This window comes from Bufo bufo, chromosome 1 (assembly GCF_905171765.1).
Source record: "Bufo bufo chromosome 1, aBufBuf1.1, whole genome shotgun sequence".
In the NCBI taxonomy this organism is placed as follows: domain Eukaryota; kingdom Metazoa; phylum Chordata; class Amphibia; order Anura; family Bufonidae; genus Bufo; species Bufo bufo.
In genome coordinates, this window is record NC_053389.1 from 20,504,596 (window position 1) to 20,521,357 (window position 16,762).

At 46.0% G+C, this 16,762-nt stretch overlaps 1 long non-coding RNA gene across 2 annotated transcripts in view; it reads left to right on the forward strand.

The window, feature by feature from the left end:
* Nucleotides 1–16,762, forward strand: part of LOC120992205 — a 120,852-nt gene that overhangs the window by 48,170 nt on the left and 55,920 nt on the right. For both annotated transcript variants that reach the window (XR_005776938.1, XR_005776939.1), the window contains exon 4: nucleotides 3,033–3,290. This is a non-coding gene — a long non-coding RNA (uncharacterized LOC120992205). The remainder of the gene's footprint in view (nucleotides 1–3,032; nucleotides 3,291–16,762) is intronic.

Sequence of the window (16,762 nt, forward strand, 5' to 3'; positions counted from 1 at the left end):
GATCTTCTGCACAGAGGTCAGTGGTGGGCATGTTCACTTTAGTGTTTAGAAGGTAGTGCAAAAAGTCATTTTGGGTTATTTGAGAGTGGGGAGATTAGAGATTGCATAGTTTTGTTTGGCAAATTGGAGGGCAAAGTTGTAGTTTTTTTATATTTATTATATTTATTTATTTATTTATATTTATTGATATAGGAGGAAATCTGCAGTGATTTTCTCCATAGATGTTCTGCACACCTAGAGAATCACTGGGAACATATGTTTCCGGTGGGTTCCAGGGTTCCAGGCTGGAGTGTAATGGGAGCTGCTTCATGCAGGGAGATTTTGAGGGTATGGTTAAAATGATTGGCAGCTAGATCCAGACAAGAGAGAGAAGAGATCGGGGCCAGAGATAAATTAATTGTGTGTACAGTATGTTTCTGTATGTGTGAAAGGTAGGAATGTCATGAGAGGAGTGAGAGATCTTTATAGTAAAGGAAAGAAGATTATGGTCAGAAATTGAGAAAGTTGATGAAGTCAGAGCCAGAGCAAAATCAGACGTGATCAAGCATGTTGCTGTCTTTTTGTGAGGCACAGGAAGTACAGTTGTAAGAGGCTGAGAGAGGAGGTCATAGAGCAAAAGCGAGAGGCTGATGGGGAGATAGAATTGTCAATGGAAATGTTGAAATTGCCCATAAAAACAGTTGGTAATTTGGACTGTAAGAAACAAGGAAGACAAGCAGCAAAGTGATCCAAGAACTGGTGGGGTGAGCCTAGGGAATGACAAACAACAGTGAATCACATGGAGAATAGGAGGAAGAGTCTGATGGGTTGAACCTCAAAAGAGTGGAATGTGATAGAAGGGGAATGATCTGAAATGTGCACTGTGGAGAAAGTAGAATGCCTACTCCTCCACCATGCCTGTCATCAGGTTTGGGGGTATGTAAAAAGTGTAGAACACCATAGGATAGAGCGGCAGGTGAAGTAGTGTCAGAATGTTGAAGCCAGTTTTCTGTGAGAGCCAGCAAGTTGAGAGATCTTGAAAGGAAGAAGTCATGGATAGTGAAGAGTTTGTTGCACACCGACTGAGAGTTTCAGGGAGCACAGTTGAAAGAGACAGGAAAAGATATACAGTGAATGTTAATCCGATTTTCAGTATTTCTCTGTGTAGCAGGTGAGAAGCTGAAGTTACAACTAGAGTGGTGACGATTTTATGGTTAAATGCCACCTGCAGCTAATAGAAGGGGAATAGAAAGAGACAGCAGATGGTTAAATGATTTGTATGCTGTACCATATAGAAAGATGGGTCATGGTGATGTAAGAAGATTAAAAACGTATGTGAACTGAACATGGGTGAGAGAAGGAGGGAGGAACTGATATGGATAGAGGGAATAGAGGATGGAAGTTTTTGGCAAAACAAATGGTCAAATTTATTTTGAACAAAAAAAACAAACAAAAACAAAACAAAATAAGAGCAGAATAAACTACCCACAGAGTTAGTATGGGTATTTTTAACTACCTTAGTAGCATGTAGCTCCCCCAGTGTCCAGCTCACATGTAAGCCATGTACCGGTGTGGGCTCCCCAGGATACAGCGAAATCATGAACGAGGAATGCAACCCCTACACCGGCTTTTGCCAAAACAGAATTTTACTTAAATGTGGCAATAAACACAACCACACATGCTGAGAACATACAATAAATGTACATACACCTAGCCCGAAGGCTGAGACCCTTGTGCTGCAAAGCACGGCACTCTCCTATGGATGAAGGAGGAAAGTCCATTAATTTACCTACTGGCGGGCACAACTAAACTGCCACACCTTACCTGTTATTACCCTAAAAACAACAACCACTGTATGGGTGTGTGTTACGGTCTATCCTGCGGTGCAGCACTACAGCTTACAATATTACCAAGTTCTACAGTATTCCCCCTCCCATAACTGGTCTGGTAGCATGTGCCTGAGTATTCCTCCTGATAAAAAAAAAACGCCAGCCTGGCTTGAGTTTGTGAGAATTTTATCAGCTCTTTAATGTAAAATGTCACTTTAAGTTACAGAGTCCTTGAAATGAACAGTAGTAGCACTTGTTTCCTGACGCACACAGACACCCTAACTAAATAACTACAGGCCTGGTCTCAGTCTCTAGGCGGCAACACTGCGATGAGGTGCGTGAACGATCTTGCCGACTTGGGTCTGCTTTGAATCCACTGGTGACTCTGAACAGAACAAAAGTCTCTCTAACAAGCATCCGGTACCGCAGTGTATGTTACTTTGCTCCTTTGCTCTCATCAGTGTTCCTTGCGGCAATCCTCCTTTCTCTGGACAGAATCAGGGTCTTGAACATGATCAGCTTCACTTAGCTGCAGCTCTGGTCACTGAGGGATGCTCTCACACCTGAATGTCAGATTCTCTGCTCACGCACTTATTTTCACCTCTCTCTAAAATGGCTGCTGTCTCCTTCTCTCCAGACTCTCAGTAAACCCCACCTCTCTCATAAATATGGAGCTATATGTGCAGTCTGTAGCTGTGTTTAGGAAACAGCGACACCTTGTGGCCAAACAGCAGAATTTCAGTCCAGAACATTTAATTTAATCTACACAAACAAGGAGAGCTGTTTCCCCATCTCACACACACTTTGAACTGAAGATGGGAACACACATTTTACAGGTGCCCTTAACGACACAATACCCAGGATCACATAGTTTAAGGGACACACACACTACTTCACATATGCATATCATGAAATAGCCCATTTATAGCAAAGAAACAAAAATATACTTTGACTGTAGCTCTGCCTCATATGGGTTATTCAGCTGCATGCTTCTCACACCATGTAAGGGAACGACTACGGGTGTCGTTGACATGTTTTGTAATGATAGTCAATGGTGTTTGTACATGAGCATGTCTTATTAGATGTCATGTTGCACGTCTTCCTTCCAATTTGCAGGACTGATGTAATTCTCTACTCATGTATTGAACCCTGCAACTGATGTTGATTTTTTAATGTATTTTTTTTGTGATACATTTAAAAAATTATTATATTTTCCCTCCACAGATGCACCAAAAAATGTGACTGTCACTGTTATCAGAATGAACAAAGTGAAGGAAGGAAGTAATGTGATGTTACAATGTAGCAGCTTCTTCAATCTTGCTGTAGATGAGTACGAATGGTACAAAGGGAAAACCAAATTACCAGACAAAGGATGGGAGATCACAGTGAGGAATGTAACCTGGGACATAGAGCCCTATTCCTGTGCTGCAAGAAATCGTGTGGGTAGAGGAGAATCAGCCCCAACAGAGATACCTGTACAATGTATGTATACAACCCATCACCTATATAAAACCAGATACCTGTACTATGTATGTACATGACTTGTTAACTATATTCAACCAGACACCTGTACTATGTATGTATACAACCAGCTACCTACAGTATATACAACCAGATACCTGTACAATGTATGTATTTAACCTGTTACCTGTATACAACCAGATACCTGTCCTATGTATGTATACAACCAGCTACCTACAGTATATACAACCAGATACCTGTACAATGTATGTATGTATACAACCGGTTACCTGTATACAACCAGATACGTGTACAATGTATATATACAACCTGCCACCTATATGCAACCAGATACCTGTACTATGTATGCATACAACCATCTACCTACAATATATACAACCAAATACCTATACAATGTATGTATACAACCTGTTACCTGTATACCGCCAGATACCTGTACAATGTATGTATACAACCTGTTACCTGTATACAACCAGATACCTGTACTATGTATCTATACAACTAGAAATGAGCAAATTTTTCAAAAATTCAATTCGCTGGCTCGTCAAATTTATTCTGGAAAAATTTGGTTAGATACCAATAAATTCACGCCGAATTATGTTAAAAAAAAACGGCTATTTCCTGGCTGCAGAGAGCCTTTATAGTGATATAGAGCACTGTACCTTGCAGTAGCATGCATAGGGAGTCTGCATTGGTAGTGAAATAATATTGTTAGTCCTTATGACATGCAGATGACAGGCGTCGTTCTTAGAATCATTGCACACTTCAATTATTTGGGCAGTCACGGGGCCAAAACTGACCAAATAACTCAAGTACTGTATGAGCTCATTCTTACAGGTCAATGTTAGCGCCAAGAAGAAGCGCAGTCTTTTTACACCCTCGTCAGCTGATTCCACATAGATATCTACAGAACCTGTTCTATTAAACACTTATACAAGTAGAGCCCCCTGATAGAGTGGAGAGGGTGTCAGCAGTAAGTTTGTGTTGACGTCACTGATTAATTTGCCCTTCCTCTGATCTGTCAGAACAATAACCCACAAAAAATGGATCCTGTCTGTGGAGCATCCGCCTTCATTCGGGTCATCATTTGCTCAATAATCCATCAGTATTACTAATGGCAAAAAAAACTGGAGTGGATCTAAAACAGAGATGACATGTGAATGGAATATTTGCATGTCTTCTGTGTTTTGTATCCACTCCTGCTTTTGGCTACCAAATCATACACCAATTCTGATAGGACCATATAGGCGTTACAGTTGCTACACAGACAGGATCCATTTGTGCATCTCATTTTTCCCTCCTTTAAAACATCAGAAGAAAAGTCAAATAAATGATGATGTCAGCCAGTCCGAAAGCCAAAATAGTGGACCAGTCATGTCATGAAGTGTGAAGGGTTTTAACAGCATAAGAAGTCTACAGAGTGGACCTAGGACATAGTGGTGAGGTGGAATCAGCATGAAGAGACCACAGAGTGGCCCAATGATAGAGTCTGGAGATGGCAGCAGTATAAAGAGGCCACCGAGTGGCACAATGACAGAGTCTTGAGGTGGCAGCAGTATGAGCAGGCCATCGAGTGGCACAATGACAGAGTCTGGAGTTGGCAGCAGTATGAAGAGGCCACCAAGTGGCACAATGACAGAGTCTGGAGGTGGCGGCAGCATGAAGAGACCACAGAGTGGCCCAATGACCGAGTGTAGAGGTGGCAGAAGCATGAGGAGGACACAGAGTGGCACAACAACGAAATATTGTGGAGTTGGCAGTAGCATGAGTAGACCAACGAGTAGCACAACGACGAGAGATTGTGGAGGTGGCAGTAGCATGAGGAGGCCACCGAGTAGCACAGCGACGAGAGATTGTGGAGGTGGCAGCAGCATGGGGAGAATAATAACTGAAATAAAGTGGCCTAAATGGGAGGAAATGCTCAAAAACACCAAACACTGTGGTGTGTTTATAACCGGGGGAGCAATTCCTCCGCATGTGATCCGTTGCTAATCCCCAGCAAGAATGCATACAATGGAGGATGTCAGCAGCAGACCACATGCACCACAAAAGCAACCTGCACAAGATAGGATAATGTGTGGATGCAAATATAAAAATACATAAATCACTGCGAAAGGTGCACCACAATGATATGCCACTGACAACACTGGCTAATCCATCAAGCTGTTGTTAAGAACTGAGACTTTAGCCAATGTATTCCTTTCAGGAACACATCAGAGCCCTTTTTCACCACCGTCAAGGTATCTCATTGTGGCATGGGTTCCTACCACTGGACTACCTACGGTGAGTGAAAACGGTCAGAGAGGTGCTAGGATACAACTTACAGCCAAGCTCCCACATACCTCTATTGTAAAATCACTCAGGTAGTGGGAGAGATGATATTATTGTGGAGCACCTTTCACAGTGATTTAAGCAGCACGAGGAGGCCACAGAGTAGCACAACGATGAGAGATTGTAGAGGTGGCAGCAGCATGAGGAGGCCACAGAGTAGCACGACAACGAGAGATTGTGGAGGTGGCAGCAGCATGAAGAGGCCACCGAGTGGCACAATGACAGAGTCTTGAGGTGGCAGCAGTATGAGCAGGCCATCGAGTGGCACAATGACAGAGTCTGGAGTTGGCAGCAGTATGAAGAGGCCACCAAGTGGCACAATGACAGAGTCTGGAGTTGGCAGCAGTATGAGGAGGTCACCGAGTGGCACAATGACACAGTCTGGAGGTGGCAGCAGTATGAGGAGACCACCAAGTGGCACAATGACAGAGTCAGGAGGTGGCGGCAGTAGCAGCAGCAGCATCAGGAGAAATCCACCGAGTGGCACAATGACAGAGTCTGGAGTTGGCAGCATCATGAAAAGGCCACCGATTGGCACAATGACATAGTCCGGAGTTGGCAGCAGTATGAGGAGGCCACCGAGTGGCAAATTGACAGAGTCTGGAGGTGGCGGCAGCAGCAGCATCAGGAGAATGCCACCGAGTGGCACAATGACAGAGTCTGGAGGTGGCGGCAGCATGAAGAGACCACAGAGTGGCCCAATGACCGAGTGTAGAGGTGGCAGAAGCATGAGGAGGACACAGAGTGGCACAACAACGAAATATTGTGGAGTTGGCAGTAGCATGAGTAGACCAACGAGTAGCACAACGACGAGAGATTGTGGAGGTGGCAGTAGCATGAGGAGGCCACCGAGTAGCACAGCGATGAGAGATTGTGGAGGTGGCAGCAGCATGGGGAGAATAATAACTGAAATAAAGTGGCCTAAATGGGAGGAAATGCTCAAAAACACCAAACACTGTGGTGTGTTTATAACCGGGGGAGCAATTCCTCCGCATGTGATCCGTTGCTAATCCCCAGCAAGAATGCATACAATGGAGGATGTCAGCAGCAGACCACATGCACCACAAAAGCATCCTGCACAAGATAGGATAATGTGTGGATGCAAATATAAAAATACATAAATCACTGCGGAAGGTGCACCACAATGATATGCAACTGACAACACTGGCTAATCCATCAAGCTGTTGTTAAGAACTGAGACTTTAGCCAATGTATTCCTTTCAGGAACACATCAGAGCCCTTTTTCACCACCGTCAAGGTATCTCATTGTGGCATGGGTTCCTACCACTGGACTACCTACGGTGAGTGAAAACGGTCAGAGAGGTGCTAGGATACAACTTACAGCCAAGCTCCCACATACCTCTATTGTAAAATCACTCAGGTAGTGGGAGAGATGATATTATTGTGGAGCACCTTTCACAGTGATTTAAGCAGCACGAGGAGGCCACAGAGTAGCACAACGATGAGAGATTGTAGAGGTGGCAGCAGCATGAGGAGGACACAGAGTGGCAAGAACACGAGAGATTGTGGAGGTGGCATTAGCGTAAGGAGGCCACCGAGTAGCACAATGACGAGAGATTGTGAAGGTGGCACCAGCATGAGGAGGCCACAGAGTAGCACGACAACGAGAGATTGTGGAGGTGGCAGCAGCATGAAGAGGCCACAGAGTGGCACGACGACAAAGTGTGGAGGTGGCAGCAGCATGAGGATTCCACTTCAGCTCTGCACGATTTATTAATACCCAGTCTCCGGCACATAAGGCTTTGCAAATTGATTGTCCGGGAATTTCCATCGAAGATTGGGATAATATATTGGCGTATTTAAGTTTAGTTTCTTATAATTTGAGAAAGCTGATGGTGAAACACATGTCGGGGCGTGGTTGTGGTCTAACCTGAGGCTGGGACACAATAATTTGGTTGGTATTGTATAGATATTTGCCTATATACTTTGTACCATACTGGATCGCTTATAAAAATATATTTTTTTTCTTTCACATGTTATTTGATCTATACTTTGTACTGTGTTTTTAACGATTCTTTATTTATTTGTGTATGCCAATCATGTCTGTAATACATGTCTAATAAAAATTTGATACTATAATCCTGATGGATGTGTGATTAGCTTGTTATTTATTGTTGAACAACATACACTTCTATTGGTGTTTTATTCTATGGTGTATATGGGTTCATTATAGGTGGTGATCTAGGTTTGGTGTTAATGTATGTATACAACCAGATACCTGTACTATGTATGTATACAACCAGGAGCACTGGCTGATGGTAATGAATATTTTATATTTATGAATACAAAATTTTGAGATACAGTATTTTTGGTTACCTAAAAGTTAGTTCACTTTCTGTGTAACTGGCAACCATTTGATTACATGTAGCTCAATGTCCATAAATATTGGGACATTGACACAATTCTAAAATTTTTGGCTCTATACACCACCACAATGGATTTGAAATGAAACAAACAAGATGTGCTTTAACTGCAGACTGTCCGCTTTAATTTAAGTGTATTTACATCCAAATCAGGTGAACGGTGCAGGAATTAAAACAGTTTGCATATGTGCATCCTAGTTGTTGAGGGACCAAAAGTAATGGGACAGAATAATAATCATAAATCAAAATTTTTAATATTTGGTTGCAAATTCTTTGCAGTCAATTACAGCCTGAAGTCTCGAATGCATAGACATCAACAGACGCTGGGTTTCATCCCTGGTGATGCTCTGCCAGGCCTCTACTGCAACTGTCTTCAGTTCCTGCTTGTTCTTGGGGCATTTTCCCTTCAGTTTTGTCTTCAGCAAGTGAAATGCATGCTCAATCGGATTCAGGTCAGGTGATTGACTTGGCCATTGCAGAACATTCCACTTCTTTCCCTTAAAAAACTCTTTGTTTGCTTTTTCAGTATTCTTTGGGTCATTGTCCATCTGCAATGTCAAGCGCCGTCCAATGAGTTTTGAATCATTTGGCTGAATATGAGCAGATAATATTGCCCGAAACACTTCAGAATTCATCCTGCTGCTTTTGTCAGCAGTCACATCATCAATAAATACAAGAGAACCAGTTCCATTGGCAGCCATACATGCCGACGCCATGACACTACCACCACCATGCTTCACCGATGAGGTGGTATGCTTAAGATCATGAGCAGTTCCTTTCCTTTTCCATACTCTTCTCTTCCCATCACTCTGGTACAAGTTGATCTTGGTCTCATCTGTCCATAGGATGTTGTTCCAGAACTGTGAAGGATTTTTTAGATGTCATTTGGCAAACTCTAATCTGGCCTTCCTGTTTTTGAGGCTCACCAATGGTTTACATCTTGTGGTGAACCCTCTGGTGAAGTCTTCTCTTGATTGTTGACTTTGACACACATACACCTACCTCCTGCAGAGTGTTCTTGATCTGGCCAACTGTTGTGAAGGGTGTTTTCTTCACCAGGGAAATAATTTTTCGGTCATCGACCACAGTTGTTTTCCGTGGTCTTCCTGGCCTAATGTTTTTGCTCTCTCTCTCATGGGTTAGTTTTGTTTTTTCAGCCTAATGATGGCTTGCTTAACTGTTAGTGACAGCTCTTTGGATCTCATCTTGACAGTGGACAGCAACAGATTTCAAATGCAAATAGCAGACTTGAAATGAACTCTGGACTTTTTATCTGCGCATTGTAATTGGGATAATGAGGGAATAACATACACCTGGCCATGGAACAGCTGAGAAGCCAATTGTCCCATTACTTTTGGTCCCTTAACAAGTTGGAGGCACATATGAAAACTGTTGTAATTCCTACACCGTTCACCTGATTTGGATGTAAATACCCTCACATTAAAGCTGACAGTCTGCAGTTAAAGCACATCTTGTTCGTTTCATTTCAAATCCATTGTGGTGGTGTATAGAGCCAATAATGTTACAGTCGTGTCTATGTCCCAATATTTATGTATAACGTTTATTACATCCCGAGCAATGGCTTCTTCACTCCCTTAGCCAATTAGGTACAGTCTAACAATACAAGATACACTCTCTCAATCAGGTGCAGTCTACCCATAAAGAACTACAAGGACTACATTTGCCTTGCCCTGAACTTGCTAATTAAGTTCCTGAAATCAATTTTAACCCCTTCACGACTGCTATATGGCTATATATGTGCTAGCTGCACATACCCCGAGCAGCTAGCATGTGTAAAGACGTCAGGCAGCTCTTTAATCCAAGCGCTGCAAAACACTTGGATTAAAGCTTCTGTCCCTGCACTGCTGCTGTCACAGACAGCATACAGTGCAGTAATGCCGACAAGGGACCAATAAGGTGTGGTCCCTTGCCGGAGATGGACCTGATTGGTTAGTCTTTGCAGACTAACCAATCGGATCGCGGCAGTGTAAAAGTGCCTCTGCAGATCAGAGCCTGAAATCAAGTAATGTCTGCTCTGTGCCCCCCGATCTGTGGGCCCCATCTGTGACCATCGATTCCCCCCAACTCCCCTGCTTCCAACCTATTCGCCTGCCATGCGCTCTTGCACACTTCTGTCCTGGGAGTGCCCCATCCGTGCCCCCTCCATGCTGACCATACCCCATCCTTTCTGGTCCTGCCCCCATTTGTGCCCCCTGCCCCTACTGCAGTCCGCCTGCTGTTTTTCATGGAGGCGGTTCCATTCCTGAGCCGCCGCCATCAGCAGCGAGTGTCAGCTATATGCTGACACTCTGCTGTAACCCTTTAGATGCCGCGGCAGCGGCATCCATGAGGTTAATAGAAGGAGGGGGCTCCCTCTCTCAACCATCGGCAACCGGATGACTTGCAAAGGCTTCCTGTGTTGCCATCTACCAGGAAACCTGATAGTACTATACTTTGCAATGGAAGAGCATTGCAAAGTATAGTACAGCCATCAGCCCCACTGGATCTTCAAGATCCAAGTGAGTCTTGATAAAAGAAATGTGAAAATAATAAAAGTTAAAAAATTAAATAAATAAAAATGTAAATTAAAAATAAAATAAATTAGGGCAGAGCTAGCGCCTGAGCTGAATGGCAGCGTCCGGCTGAAGCTCCTGCTTACAACCTGTTGAGGGAAGGGCAATCTTTAGCGAAGATATCCAAAGATGGTCAAATACGGTGGCCAGAAGCACGGGGACCTGGTTCCACAAGCTAAACCTTCTCCTGCTGTCTCGGACATGACAAAATATCTGAAAAAACAGCAACCAGCCGGTCCGGCCAAGGAAACCAAGATGGCCGCGGCTCCCTGCAGCGCTCCACGAGGCCGCACCTCAAGCATATCTGAAGGTGAGGAAGACACAGGAGAGGAGGGTGAGTCCCGCAACCTCCGGGTTTCACGCCGCTTTATTAAACAAGCATTAGAGGAGGCAATGCACCCTATTTATTCCAAGTTACAAGAAGTAGCCCAAGACATTCAGCAGATAGGCCACAGAGTGGACTCGCTGGAGGCTACGCAGGCTGCGACGTTAGACCACAGCGCTGCAGTTACTCATTCTTTGTCTGCCTGCCAGATCCACATCAATCAGCTTTATTCATCCCTGGAAGACCAGGAAAACCGAGAAAGGCGAAACAATCTCCGGTTCAGAGGGATTCCAGAGTCGGTCTCTGCCTCCGACATCCCTAATGCTATCATAAAGATTGTCGCTTCCTTGCTAGGGGACTTTAAACCTGTCATGTTCATGTTGATAATTGAAAGGGCTCATAGAGCTCTACGCCCTCGTCCAAAGGACAATGACCCTCCCAGGGATGTTATTTGTAGATTTTTGAATTTTCAAGATAATGAAGCGATTTTAAAAGCAGCCAGAATCGCACCCTAGATCCTCCTGGAGGAGGCTCTGATACAAATATACCAGGACTTATCCCTGTCTACTTTGCAGAAAAGGCGATTTCTAATAGGGATGAGCGAACCTGAACTGTATAGTTCGGGTTCGTACCGAATTTTGGGGTGTCCGTGACACGGACCCGAACATTTTCGTAAAAGTCCGGGTTCGGGTTCGGTGTTCGGCGCTTTCTTGGCGCTTTTTGAAAGGCTGCAAAGCAGCCAATCAACAAGCATCATACTACTTGCCCCAAGAGGCCGTCACAGCCATGTCTACTATTGGCATGGCTGTGATCGGCCAGTGCAGCATGTGACCCAGCCTCTATATAAGCTTGGGTCACGTAGCGCTGCACGTCACTCTGCTGATACAAGTGTAGGGAGAGGTTGCAGCTGCGACGTTAGGGCGAGATTAGGCAGATTAACTCCTCCAAAAGACTTCATTCAGTGATCGATCTACAGCTGTGGATCATTGAACTGCTGCTATTCAATTGCTCACTGTTTTTAGGCTGCCCAGAGCGTTTTTCATTCACTTTTTTCTGGGTTGATCGGCGGCCATTTTGTGTCTTGTGGTGCAGCAGCACAAGCTGCCACCAAGTACATTTAACCATCAATAGTGTGGTTATTTTTTGGCCATATACTACATTAGGGGCAAGCTGAGCCTGTCACAAAGTGCATTTAACCATCAATAGTGTGGTTGTTTTTTGGCTATATTCTACATATGGGGCAAGCTGTCACAAAGTGCATTTAACCCTCAATAGTGTGGTTGTTTTTTGGCTATATCCTACATATGGGGCTTGGCTGTGCTTGCTATTTTATTGAGGGGTGAAATACAATTGCCAAAATAGCAGTACCCTAAATCTGGTGTTTCAGCTGTGGCCAGCCAATTGTAATACTGTCTGCTGTCTGGCAAAGGATATATTTTTGTTCAGGGTTGAAATACAGTTCCCAACTTAGCAATTTCCTAAATTAGTGGTTTCTGCTGTATCAGGCCTACTTTAAATCTATCCCTAAAAGGGTATATAAGATTCAAGGTGCAGATAGGGTTATTCTCAATAACTTCACACGCTACCGTGCATCTCCAATTCTAATTCTGTCCGTAAAGGGATACCTGTCATCCAGGGCCTAAATACTAGGCCTACAATTTATATTCAGCTAAATCCGAGGTTACTGCTGTGGCTGGTCAAGTTAATTAGTGTCCGTCAAAGCACAGTTTTTGTTCTGGGTTGAAATACAATTCCCAAATTAGCAATTCCCTAAATCAGTGGTTTCTGCTGTGCCTGTATTAGTGTAATACGATACCTAAGTAGATAGCCAGAGAGTGTTAGGTGCCTGTAAAAAAAAGGCCTGAATTTGAATTCAATACATTGGGCCAAATATTTTTTTTCTTATTGTGGTGAACGGTAACAATGAGGAAAACATCTAGGAAGGGACGCGGACGCGGACATGGTCGTGGTGGTGTTAGTGGACCCTCTGGTGCTGGGAGAGGACGTGGCCGTTCTGCCACAGCCACACATCCTAGTGTACCAACTACCTCAGGTCCCAGTAGACGTCAGAATTTACAGCGATATTTGGTGGGGCCCAATGCCGTTCTAAGGATGGTAAGGCCTGAGCAGGTACAGGCATTATTCAATTGGGTGGCCGACAGTGGATCCAGCACGTTCACATAATCTCCCACCCAGTCTTCTGCAGAAAGCGCACAGATCTCGCCTGAAAACCAAGCCCATCAGTCTGTCACATCACCCCCATGCATATCAGGGAAACTGCCTGAGCCTCAACTTTTGCAGCAGTCTCTTATGCTGTTTGAAGCCTCTGCTGGCAGGGTTTCCCAAGGGCATCCACCTAGCCCTTCCCCAGCGGTGGAAGACATAGAATGCACTGACGCACAACCACTTATGTTTCCTGATGATGAGGACATGGGAATATCACCTCAGCACATCTCTGATGATGATGAAACACAGGTGCCAACTGCTGTGTCTTTCTTCAGTGTGCAGACCGAACAGGAGGTCAGGGAGGAACACTGGGTGGAAGACGATGCAGGGGACGATGAGGTCCTAGACCCCACATGGAATGAACTCGAACATCGTGACACTGACTTTCAGAGTTCGGAGGAAGAGGCAGTGGTGAGACCGAGCCAACAGCGTAGCAAAAGAGGGACCAGTGGGCAAAAGCAGAACACCCGCCGCCAAGAGAGTTCGCCTGCTACTGGCCACCGCCACCTGGGACCGAGCACCCCAAATCCAGCTTCAAGGAGTTCCCTGGCGTGGCAGTTCTTCAAACAATGTGCTGACGACAAGACCCGAGTGGTTTGCATGCTGTGCCATCAGAGCCTGAAGCGAGGCATTAACGTTCTGAACCTTAGCTCAACCTGCATGACCAGGCATCTGCATGCAAAGCATGAACTGCAGTGGAGTAAACACCTTAAAAACAAGGAACTCACTCAGGCTCCCCCTGCTAACTCTTCTGCTGCTGCCTCGGCCTCTTCCTCCGCCTCTGGAGGAACGTTGGCACCTGTCGCCCAGCAAACAGAGGATGTACCACCAACACCACCACCTCCGTCACCAAGCATCTCCGCCATGTCACACGGCAGCGTTCAGCTCTCCATCTCACAAACATTTGAGAGAAAGCGTAAATTCCCACCAAGCCACCCTCGATCCCTGGCCCTGAATGCCATCATTTCTAAACTACTGGCCTATGAAATGCTGTCATTTAGGCTGGTGGGCACACACAGGTTCAAAACAGCTCATGTCGCTTGCTGTCCCACAGTATGTTGTTCCCAGCCGCCACTACTTCTCCAAGAGAGCCGTGCCTTCCCTGCACAACCAAGTATCCGATAAAATCAAGTGTGCACTGCGCAACGCCATCTGTGGCAAGGTCCACCTAACCACAGATACGTGGACCAGTAAGCACGCCCAGGGATGCTATATCTCCCTAACTGCACACTGGGTGAATGTAGTGGCGGCTGGGCCCCAGGCGGAGAGCTCTTTGGTGCACGTCCTTGCGCCGCCAAGGATCGCAGGGCAACATTCTTTGCCTCCTGTAGCCTCCTACTCCGCTTCCTCCTCCTCTTCTTCCACCTGCTCATCCAGTCAGCCACACACCTTCACCACCAACTTCAGCACAGCCCGGGGTAAACATCAGCAGGCCATTCTGAAACTCATATGTTTGGGGGACAGGCCCCACACTGCGCAGGAGTTGTGGTGGGGTATTGAATAGAGTTGAGCGAACACCTGGATGTTCGGGTTCGAGAAGTTCGGCCGAACTTCCCGGAAATGTTCGGGTTCGGGATCCGAACCGAACTTCGTCCCGAACCCCATTGAAGTCAATGGGGACCAGAACTTTTGGGCACTAAAAAGGCTGTAAAACAGCCCAGGAAAGAGCTAGAGGGCAGCAACATGTAGGTAAATCCCCTGCAAACAAATGTGGATAGGAAAATTAATTAAAATAAAAATAAAAATAATAAAAAACGACCCAATATCAATTGGACAGAGGTCACATAGCAGAGAATCTGGCTTCACGTCAGCAGAGAATCAGTCTCTTCATGCCATAGCAGAGAATCTGGCTTCATGTCACCTACCACTGGAAGAGGCCACTGTCACATATTTAGGCCCCGGCACCCAGACAGAGGAGAGCGGTCCCGTAACAGAGAATATGGCCTTATGTCAGCGCAGAATCTGTCTTCATGTCATAGCAGAGAATCAGGCTTCACGTCACCCACCACTGGAACAGGCCACTGTCACATATTTAGGCCCAGGCACCCAGGCAGAGGAGAGAAGTCGCGTAACAGAGAATCTGGCTTCATGTCAGCACAGAATAAGTCTTCATGTCATAGCAGAGAATCAGGCTTCACGTCACCCACCACTGGATCAGGCCACTGTCACACATTTAGGCCCCGGCACTCAGGCAGAGGAGAGGTTCATTCAACTTTGGGTTGCCACGCAATATAATGGTAAAATGAAATTAAAAATAGTATTGAATGAGGAAGAGCCCTGGAGTAGAATAATATATTGTTAAGGGGAGGTAGTTAATATCTAATCTGCACAAGGGATGGACAGGTCCTGTGGGATCCATGCCTGGTTCATTTTTATGAACGTCAGCTTGTCCACATTGGCTGTAGACAGGCGGCTGCGTTTGTCTGTAATGACGCCCCCTGCCGTGCTGAATACACGTTCAGACAAAACGCTGGCCGCAGGGCAGGCCAGCACCTCCAAGGCATAAAAGGCTAGCTCTGGCCACGTGGACAATTTGGAGACCCAGAAGTTGAATGGGGCCGAACCATCAGTCAGTACGTGGAGGGGTGTGCACAGGTACTGTTCCACCATGTTAGTGAAATGTTGCCTCCTGCTAACACGTTCCGTATCAGGTGGTGGTGCAGTTAGCTGTGGCGTGGTGAAAAAACTTTTCCACATCTCTGCCATGCTAACCCTGGCCTCAGAGGAGCTGGCCGTGACACAGCTGCGTTGGCGACCTCTTGCTCCTCCTCTGCCTTCGCCTTGGGCTTCCACTTGTTCCCCTGTGACATTTGGGAATGCTCTCAGTAGCGCGTCTACCAAAGTGCGCTTGTACTCGCGCATCTTCCTATCACGCTCCAGTGTAGGAAGTAAGGTGGGCACATTGTCTTTGTACCGGGGATCCAGCAGGGTGGCAACCCAGTAGTCCACACACGTTAAAATGTGGGCTACTCTGCTGTCGTTGCGCAGGCATTGCAGCATGTAGTCGCTCATGTGTGCCAGGCTGCCCAGAGGTAAGGACAAGCTGTCCTCTGTGGGAGGCGTATCGTCATTGTCCTGTGTTTCCCCCCAGCCACGCACCAGTGATGGGCCCGAGCTGCTTTGGGTGCCACCCCGCTGTGAACATGCTTCATCCTCATCCTCCTCCACCTCCTCCTCATCCTCGTCCTCCTCGTCCTCCAGTAGTGGGCCCTGTCTGGCCACATTTGTACCTGGCCTCTGGTGTTGCAAAAAACCTCCCTCTGAGTCACTTCGAAGAGACTGGCCTGAAAGTGCTAAAATTACCCCTCTTCCTCCTCTTCCTCCTGGGCCACCTCCTCTTCCATCATCGCCCTAAGTGTTTTCTCAAGGAGACATAGAAGTGGTATTGTAACGCTGATAACGGCGTCATCGCCACTGGCCATGTTGGTGGAGTACTCGAAACAACGCAACAGGGCACACAGGTCTCGCATGGAGGCCCAGTCATTGGTAGTGAAGTGTGTCTGATCCGCAGTGCGACTGACCCGTGGGTGCGGCAGCTGAAACTCCACTATGGCCTGCTGCTGCTCGCACAGTCTGTCCAGCATATGCAAGGTGGAGTTCCACCTGATGGGTACGTCGCATATGAGGCGGTGA